Source organism: Nannospalax galili, unplaced genomic scaffold, assembly GCF_000622305.1.
Source record: "Nannospalax galili isolate Female #2095 unplaced genomic scaffold, S.galili_v1.0 scaffold286, whole genome shotgun sequence".
NCBI classification, from domain to species: Eukaryota; Metazoa; Chordata; class Mammalia; order Rodentia; family Spalacidae; genus Nannospalax; species Nannospalax galili.
The window spans coordinates 6,513,670-6,522,525 of record NW_008359442.1 but is presented as its reverse complement, the minus strand read 5'-3'; positions in this window follow the sequence as shown (position 1 = coordinate 6,522,525).

The following is an 8,856-nucleotide window of genomic DNA, read 5'->3' as shown; positions in this document are numbered from 1 at the left end:
TTTATAATTAATAATTAAAATTGAGAAAAACAATGCTAAAAACAATTTATTCTAGACCCCCAAAATTCTGCTAAGACAATGTCTCTGAATTTTAATTACATATTGTTTGAAAGAACCATTATCACAAGTGATAAAATCACTTGAAAACAAAATAATTTAAAATAAAATTAATTCTAAAATTTTATAATTAAAATTGAGAAAAACAATGCTAAAAACAATTTATTCTAGACCCCCAAAATTCTGCTAAGACAATGTCTCTGAATTTTAATTACATATTGTTTGAAAGAACCATTATCACAAGTGAAGATTAATAAAATCACATTGACTTGAAAGAAAAAGACTAAGAAATGAATACGGTGCTGAAGGAATCTGATAGGCCAAATCCAGTTGAGATTTCATTGCTTTTTGACTTGATAGATGTTTAATTTTTAATATTCTCTCTTCAATGCCTATCAAAATTAGCTGTTGATAGGATCATGGGAAAGCATTTTGCTTTGCAGACTGGAAATTCCTTCTTTGATGGTCCAGGTCATCTATGTTTCCGTCCATTTAAGTTTCACTGTACTAATGGCCCTCTTCTGCTTAGCAATCTTGTCATCTTAGTAGTGACTGTTGACTGAGAGGTCCCATGGGGGTAGCTGGTTATGAAGGTAGACCACTGCAGTGATTTCCTTCTTAAATAGCAATAGAATTGGTGGGTTCCAGATGCTCTGTGTGCTTGTGGTAAAGAGAAATCCTAGACGGAAAATGCCTGCTTAGGTTTGGGTGGGCAAAAAAAATCAGAAGCTTTATTATTTAGAATATCACCTAGTATATTCAGACATTGCTGAGAAACACTTCACTACTTGACACATCATCTTCCTGTCTTGAGAGGACTGGAAATCTCTCTTTAGAAAGAACAACAGAGGGACTTAGTGAGATGGCTCAGCTTTGGCAGGTAAAGGTGCTAGCTGCCAAACCTGTTGTCTTAGTTTGTTCCTTCATTGCTGTGACAAAACACTCTGACCAGTACCAACTTGGGGAGGAAAGGGTTTATTTGTCTTACATGTCCCAGCTCACATGCAGTTCGTCAGGGAGCCTAAGGTAGGAACTCAGGGCAGGAACCTGGAGGCAGGAGCTGGAGCACAGGCCATGAAGGAACACTGCTTACAGGCTTGTTCCCCTGGCTCCTGCTCAGCCTGCTTTCTTATGCAACACAGGCCCACCTGCCCAGGGGTGGCACCACCCACAGTGGGCTAGGCCCTCCCTCATCACTCATCAAGAAGATGCATCTCAGACATGGCCACAGGCCAATCCAATAGAGTCAATTCCCTGATTGAGGCTCCCTCAACCCAGGTGTGTCAAGTTGACACTAAAGCTATCCAGCATACCTGTCTTGTTCCCTGAGACACAATATTAGTTATTTTTCTGTTGCTATGATAAAGCAACATCTTCATACATGGCTTATGGAAGAGTTTATTTTGGCTTACAGTTCCAGAGAGTGAGAGTCTATTACAGTGGAGAAGCATGGCAGCAAACAGCAGGTGTGGCCACAGGACCCAAAAGCTGAAGATCAGATCTCTACCTACAAATGCAAAGCAGAGAAAATGAACCACCAGAGTGGGGCAAGGCTATGAACACTCAAAGCCACCCCCAATGCCACACTTCCTCCAGCAAGATTCCCTGACTTCCCAAAGAACACCACTCTTGAGTGACATTCCTCACTCAAAGTACCACTGATTCATAGGGTGGAAGCAAAGAATTGATTCTTGACACTTGTCTTCTGATCTCACCTGTACAGTATCATGTGATCATTCCCTTGCCACAAAATAAATAAAAGTAATTTTAAAACTAATAGATTAGAAAATATCTTGTAAAAAGAAAACACAGGAAAATTCTCTTCCATAGACAATGTCTATAAACTGTATTACTTATGGTGGACAATTTGATTCAAAGTAGTACATTACAAAGTATTTATAAGTATAATACTACTAACAATATTGATTATTAGTGTTGATTTAGCATATACATAATACATTAAGTTTTAATATGTATTAACTCAATGAACTAGATTTCAGAAAACCTGCCTTCCAAGCTTAGCCCTTCCTTTTACTTCTCAATGGCATCAGTATTCTCTTATGAGTGAAAATTCTCATAAGAATGAAAATATGAATGAAAATAAAGCCTACTCTGTAGACTTCACACCACTTTGGTGAAGTTCAAATTTTTTTCAGCCTGTAAAATAGGAATGTGTAGAGCCAGGCATGTTGGTATGTATCTTTAGTTCCAACTCTTGAGAGGCAGAAGCAAGCAGACCTCTGTGAGGCTGAGGTCAGCCTAGCTTACATTAGAGACATTCAGGCCAACTGTGGCTACAGGGAGACCCTGTCCCCAACAAATAAACAAACAAAAGAAAAGGAATATATACTAAATTCTAAAACATGTTTTCATGCTACTGATGAGAAATAGTATAGTTGTTATTACATCTCAATTATATTTTCCTACACTTTTGTAAATTTCAAAGGAAAAGAAACTTTTTATTGCAATTATTAGCCTCTAAACTAACAAAAGTTTTCAGAAAGTATTCACTGGTTTTGCAGGTTATTATCTTCTGTTTCATTTTAATAACTGGCAAAAAAGGATCTCTAGGACTTATAGCCATGTTTAAGTGTGACAGCTGTTAGTAGGAGTTCTTGGAAGAAGAGCATTTTACCAGAGGGTTGTGAGTTCACAAATGATATTGGGTGGGTCAAACTCACTGTTTCAAGAGTTTGTTTAAAAGCAAAATGACAAGGTTTCACAACCCCCCCGACACACACACACACACACACACACACACACACACACAGAGAGTAGAGAGAGAGAGAGAGAGAGAGAGAGAGAGAGAGAGAGAGAGGAGAAACCTTAAATCAAGTTTATATCACTCTTGCTATTTAACTCCCGGAATTAACATTGCTTATCATAAAAATGAATTCTCTCTCTTTTTTTTTAGATCTGAAATCCCTTGATATAATTTGGTTGCTTCTATCTGTACATTCTCCATTTCAATAATAGCCTCCTGGTTCCATCATCATTGTTGTCATGAGATTCCATGTTTACAGAATGAATAAAAAGTGTGTGGGGCAACAAGAGCCTCTAAAAACAGGACTTCTAGCTTTCTGATTTCTTATGTTGGGGGAAAGACATATCAGTTTTAGCAGTTGCATTATTTTTGAGTTCTTACAGTGGTATGGTATAGTGATTCAAAATGAGGTCAGCTAGAGTGGATTTGTGAGAAATAAAGGCTAGTTTTGTTGAAGGCCAACCTTATTCCTTGCTTATTTTACTCAGGCAATACAGTCATCCCATTTATTACAAGTTTATCATTTCCTTCTTTTACAATGAAAGAAGAAACATATTTTTCAGTGTTTTATCAATGTCCCATTGTGAAACACAACCTGAACTTAGAATATTCAAATAATATTTCAGTAAAACTGAAAAGGAATTCAATTTGACTTTTTATTTCCCATCATTTCTCTAAATAGATTTGCTGACAAGAATTCAGATTTTCTTTATCAATATCTCTAGGCAACCAAAAATAAAACTAGACTTGAGACTGTTTATCCTTTGATTTGAAACACATTTAATCTGATTATTCACACTCTTAGATACTTACATGTTTTTATTCTTAGGTTGAGAAATCTGTGAGCAGGGTCTTGTCCAAAACCTTTTAATAGTAGGAAGGAAGAGACTAAAAGAATCTTCCATGACTTTTCACTGTGATGATTCAATTAGTTAGGTACCTGTTACCATGGCCATGTACATGAAAAGAATGAGGCTTGGCTGTTTGGACAGAAAAGGGTAATCTGGTCTTATAAAGGTTTCTATCTACTTCAAGAACCCAAAATGGGCACACTCCAGAGGAATGTTTTTCTCTCTTGGGTGATAAACTCTAGGCAGGATTTTCCTGAGTATAAGCCCCTGATTTCCCTTTTCTCAGGACACCAGAATTTGAGGATAAGTTCCACTTCTAAATTCTTTCTCTGCTCCTTTGAGATGTAAATTTTCTGCTAGTTTACAACTTTGAGCTGTACTTTCCCTTAGAAATAAAGTTCTTAAAAGGAAAGATAAGGGTCATTCTTGCCTAATCTTTGTAAAGGAAGTAAGACCCTGACTTTGATAGATGTTAGCCAACAAGTGGGCAATTTGGCTCCTAACTTCCATGATTTTTCCACTAGCTTATCCTAGCATTTGTAAAATTCCTGCTTTTTGGTTCCATGAATTAAAACTTGTTTCTCTAATGCAGAGTCCTTGAAGTCCTCAGTGCTCTTCCCTGTCTGTTCACCTTTGGAGAGTAGAATTTTATTGGATAATAAGACTTTTAGATTGTTCAGTCATTTTTCACATGTCAGAGGCTCAGTCTTTGAAACCTACCTGAAGCAAAGAAAGAGAGATGTGTGTGAGAGTGAGTGAGTGAGAGAGAGAGAGAGAGAGAGAGAGAGAGAGAGAGAGAGAGAGAGGAGACACTTTCGTTCCACAATGACAGTAAAAAGAGAGCATCCATTCTCTTCTCCATCCTTGGTAGTTCAATGGTGTCAACAGGAGAAGAGGTTCTCACTTCAAAGGAATGAAGCTGATGATTAATTCTGGGGTCAAATGTGAGAGACCATGGCAGGAGAACACAGATTTATATTTCCCCAAATACTCTGTTCCCATTCTTGAACAATTTCTTGAACTTTTGACGGTAACAGAACAAAGTCATAAATCAACATACTGTCAAATGCATGGGTGTGGACTTTGATTTGGTCATGGCAATGAAGGAAGAATGCTGCTAGCTTTCAGCAGCTAGCTGATGATGACGTTCTTAGCCTTTTAGCTGGTGGTGTAGAACCTTGAGACCCTCTTCATTCACCCGCTAGCCCCCAATCCCTCCAGATCCCCACTAATTGCTCTTTTAGCTTCTGTAAAATGCTTGGCTGCTGCTGCTGTAGACATGCCTAGACATACCCTGGCATGCACTGACCCCAGCCTGCTATTCCCCACCCTGCTTCCAGGAAACTATAGATTAAGCAAGCCCGCACATAAAAACTTCCCTATAAGGTAAAAAGTGAGACTCCTGACCCCACAGGTAACAGTCAGCACATTCCACAGCCTTGAGAATAGCACCTACCAATAAGAAACTTCCAGGGCTGCATCTTATATGTCCAATCTGTTTAAAATTATGTTGGCGCATACGGGCTCCTCGAACCAACCAAAATGTATCTTTGATATCTCACCCTTTGTCTAAAACCTATAAAAGGCTCCGCTCCCCCTTACTCTGGGCTCTCAGCATGGATCTGTTGAGTTGGTGAGGTCTGACAGCCCGAGCTTAAGCCCGAATAAACCATAAACCTTTGCTTTTGCATTTTGGTGTGTTGGGTCCTTGGTGGTCTTTTTGGGGTCCAGTGGATGAGGTACATTTGAGGGCTTGTCCGGGAGCCCCTCAGAGACCTCTGAGAGGAACTGACCCCAGAAGGTTTGTGATCAACCAGCCGGGTAAGTTTTTGTAAAACTGTCTTTGTCTGCCTGTCTTTTTGTCTGCCTGTCTTTTCTATACTTTCCCTTTGGTCACGGCCATCTGATCTCAGTTTTTTGTCGCTAGAACACTAGCAAGGCACCCTGGAGGATGCGGGAGAGGTCCCCATCCTCATCAGGGTGGGTGTTCCTCATCAGACACCCCACCAGGACACTAGTCCATATGAAACTTCAGAGGACCTCATCACCCTGTTGGGGCACACGAGTCCTATCTGTATGGTCTTTGGCACAATCAAGCCAGGGAATCCACACGGCCGAGTGTCCAGACCATCTTAAAGCCGCGGTAGTTTAATTTGGGCCCTCTGACTGTCTGTTTCGTTCTTGTGTCTTGTGATCTTAGTTCTAATTTCTTTGTTGAGGAAACGGATGGGACTGATAAATACTATGGGCAACACCCCATCTTCCCCTCTAGATCTTACACTAGTCCACTGGGGGCACGTTAAGATGATTGCCCATAACAATAGTGTAGATGTAAAGAAAAAGAAATGGGCAATTTTATGTTCAGTTGATTGGCCCTCCTTCAATGTTGGATGGCCCCCTGAAGGGACTTTTAACCTGAGTTTGATTTCCAGGGTAGAGGACCACGTCTTCCACCCACGGACGGGCCACCAGGACCAGATCCCATACATCGTGACCTGGTGAGGCCTCATTGAACGACCCGATGGCCCCACCGCCTGGGTCAAGTCCTTCCTTCCCCCGATTAATCCAACTGTTCCCCCTCCACCTCTGCAGGTCCTCCCTCTCAGACCAAAGGCGGAAGAGAAACCCATTCTCCAGGGAGGCACGGAGAACAACATCTTTCCCTCACCCTACTCCTCTCAGATGGGCACCCCAACAATGATGCCACAAGTGCAGGCCCCTAACCCTGAGGAGCCACCATCGCCTCGACAGGGACCTGCGCAGGCTACACGGAGCCGGAGGGGGGTAGCCCCCCAGCCTGACACCATTGTCCTCCCCCTCCGGCCAGCAGGGCCCCCAGACAGAGAGGGCAATCAGCCCTTTCGTTACTGGCCCTTTGCCACCAATGATCTTTACAACACCCTGAGGAGCCACCATCGCTTCCACAGGGACCTGCACAGGCCACACGGAGGGGTTGGCCCCCAGCCTGACACCATTGTCCTCCCCCTCCAGCCGGCGGGGCCCCCAGACAGAGAGGGCAATCAGCCCTTTCATTACTGGCCCTTTGCCACCAGTGATCTTTACAATTGGTGTTCACTGAATGCACCTTTCTCTGAAAACCCCAGGGACCTCTCCTGTTCACTACTAAGGAGTGATACAGGATCCTGGAGGCAGCCTGGAAATTGGTTCCAGGCCCCACTGGGGACCCTACCACAGACCCAGGCATCATTAATGCCAGCTTTCCCCCTACCTGTCCCAACTAGGACTACAACACGGCAGAAGGTAAGGAGAGGCTCCTGGTCTACTGCCAGACTCTGTTAGTGGGTCTCAAAATGGTGGCTCGAAAACCTGCCAGTATGTCTAAGGTCTATGATGTCAGACAGGGGCCCGAAGAGAGCCCAGCTACTTAGAGAGGTTACAAGATGCCTTCCGGCGGTTCACTCCGTATGACCCAAAAGCGGAGGAATCAGCTCAAACTGTGATGTTCGCTTTCGTTAACCAGGCAGCCCCTGACATCAAGAGAAAGTTACAGTCTTTAGATAGACTAGGAGAAAAGAACCTTAGGGACTTAATAGCAGTGGCAGAAAAGGTTTATAATAGAAGGGAGACAGCAGAATATAGAGAGGAAAGAAAAGAAAAAAGACAGGAAGCAAGCCTGACCAGGGTCCTGGAGAGACAACAGGCCTGCCACAAGAAGGAACTCAGAGAGATATTATTGGCAACCAACCCCCAGTAGGGAAGGAGCTCATTGGCGGGATCCAGACCATGAAATAAGGTAGGGAAAAAGCAGTGTGCATACTGCAAGGAGGAAGGGCACTGGGTGAAGGCCTGCCCCAAGAACAGTAAACGATCAGCTAAGGTATTACCCACTCTAATTGGGGGTGAAGACAGTGACTAGGGGAGATGGGGCTCAGGTCCCCTCCCTCAGCCCAGGGTAACCCTGAAAATAGAGGGGAAACCAGTTGAGTTTATGGTGGATACTAGTGCCCAGAATTCGGTTTTATTGGAGCCAAGAGGGCCAGTGTCCTCTAGAACTACATTGGTACAGGGGGCAACAGGAACAAAGCCCTATTCATGGACTACCCAAAGAACAGTAGATTTAGGGAAGGGCCGGGTATCCCACTCGTTTCTAGTAATCTCAGAATATCCCTACCCACTTCTGGGCAGAGATTTATTTGCAAAAATGAGGGCACAGATCCACTTCACAGCTAAAGGAGCCACCCTGCTTCACAACGGAGCACCAGTTCAGGTTCTAGTCATCAACGACCTGACTGAGGAATATAGACTCCACCAGGAGCCGATCCAACCAAACCCTGATATATCAGATTGGCTCCAAAAATTTCCCCAAGTCTGGGCAGACACAGGGGGTATGAGTCTGGCAGGACACAGGCCTCCTGTATATGTTGAACTCAAAGCAGGGGCGGACCCTGTTAAAGTGCGCCAGTATCTTATGCCCCTAGAGGCAAAACGTGGAATTAATCCACATATCAGAAGATTAATGGAACTAGGGGTGCTGAGAATGACCCAGTCTGCCTAGAACACCTCACTCCTGCCTATCAAAAAGCCCCAATCTGGGGACTATAGACCAGTACAAGATTTGAGGGAGGTGAACAAGAGAGCCATTGACATTCATCCCACTGTCCCAACCCTTATATGTTGCTCAGTACCCTGCCACCAGATCGGCAATGATATGCAGTTCTGGACCTCAAGGATGCCTTCTTCAGGCTACCACTAACTCCCAGCAGTCAGCCCTACTTTGCCTTCGAATGGCATGAGCCGGAGGCAGGCATCAGTGGCCAGCTGACCTGGACACGACTGCCTCAAGGGTTTAAAAATTCTCCAACTATATTCAATGAGGCCCTGCATGAAGATCTGGGTGAGTACAGAGCCCAACACCCCGACATAAGCCTGTTACAATATGTAGATGACTTATTGATCACAGCACAGGACCAGAAGTCCTGCCTGGAGGGGACTGAGGACTTACTCCACATACTTGGGGACTTGGGGTACCGGGCCTCAGCCAAAAAAGCTCAGATATGTCTGCAAGAAGTGACCTATCCAGGGTACATCCTCAAGGAGGGGCAGTGGTGGTTGACTAGGGCCCACAAAGAGACTGTGCTAAAGATACCTGCACCGACCTCCAGAAAACAGGTGAGGGAATTCCTGGGTACCACGGGGTTCTGCCACCTCTGGATTTTGGGGGTT